At 37.9% G+C, this 1,197-nt stretch overlaps 1 protein-coding gene and 1 long non-coding RNA gene across 5 annotated transcripts in view; one reads left to right on the forward strand and one right to left on the reverse strand.

Annotated features, from left to right (window-relative positions):
* The window catches only part of grik4 (glutamate receptor, ionotropic, kainate 4), a 358,938-nt gene that overhangs the window by 29,612 nt on the left and 328,129 nt on the right, over positions 1-1,197 (forward strand). The window lies entirely within an intron of this gene.
* Positions 742-1,197, reverse strand: part of LOC106950062 (uncharacterized) — a 10,139-nt gene continuing 9,683 nt past the window's right edge. Inside the window, exon 3 of the long non-coding RNA XR_001425517.1 lies at positions 742-853. This is a non-coding gene — a long non-coding RNA (uncharacterized LOC106950062). The remainder of the gene's footprint in view (positions 854-1,197) is intronic.

The raw sequence follows: 1,197 nt of genomic DNA on the forward strand, positions 1-1,197 counted from the left end.
TGGAAAGGCATCCCTGTCTGCAAGACCCAGGATCAGAAAAGGGATGGTACTCATGGTTTCACAGTCTGAAATTTAAAATGGGAAACTACAGGCAAAATTTAAGTTCAGCAGGATGCCTTGAAGTGGTCATAAACAAACGAAAATCTGTAAGTTCAAAAGGGAAACTGTCAAAGTCAAAGAAGGGGGAGGTGTCCTGATCCACCTGAAGGACAGAGTCCTGAAAACATGGAGGTGAAGCATAAGATAATGGAGGCTGAAATGCAGAAGAAAGACCCAAATCATCAGCTGCTTGAGGATTTGATGGTTGCTACATTTTCTCAGCGTAGGAAAGAGATTGTAGGAGATCAACCACACATTACAGAGCTCATCTCCCGATGGCCAGCTCTGTTCCATGAGAGACGGGTAATCGCACAACTGAATTAGTTCCACCAAGAGATTTAGTGATTTAAGACTGAGTTAACTGTGTCCTATTGAGACAAGTTTTTTAATCACCTCAGATTAGGGCTGAATTTACAAGAATCGTCACCAAAGACCTTCTGAAACCTTTTCTTGACGGACTTGATGGCCTGGTTCTGAGACTGCTGGAGGTCTACAAAGCAGCAACCAAATCTGGAAAGACACTTTGGACTGCCTTGCAAAAGATGTAAGCAGAACTGAAGATGGCTAGAAAACAAGGCATAATTTGTTATTTTTGTTAAAATATATTCATCTTACTGAATGTCTCATCTCTTGCAGGACACAAATGAAAGGAGAAGGGCTGCTGCTCTGCTTGGTTTGCCACGCTACATATCTGGCTGAAGATCCATCAACTGTCATCAGGATGTGTGATGTAAGACTAACAAATATTACAAAACTGTTTACATATTTGCCTATTCCTCTTTCTTGCAATCATTTTTATAAAAAAAATCTTTTTGTAGCATTTGTGTGTGCAAAAACTTATTTCTAGTCCTTGTTAAGAGACATTACTTCCTGTTTACTACAGCCATGCATAACATCAAATTCTGATGTAATTACTTTGTGTATCCTGATTGATTTTGCTCTAAGCCAGTTGATGGAAACATGCCTGATTTGCATTTTCTTTATAAATTTCTTTTGACATTATAAAAATTTGCTGATTTAAAAAAAAGCATTAAAATGAAAACACTGCTAGTGTTCTACATTTTTAGAATAATTTCAGTGCTTCATAGTGGTTTTTAA

This window comes from Poecilia latipinna, unplaced genomic scaffold (assembly GCF_001443285.1).
Source record: "Poecilia latipinna isolate Pla-1442-1.1 unplaced genomic scaffold, P_latipinna-1.0 Scaffold376, whole genome shotgun sequence".
Taxonomy (NCBI): Eukaryota; Metazoa; Chordata; class Actinopteri; order Cyprinodontiformes; family Poeciliidae; genus Poecilia; species Poecilia latipinna.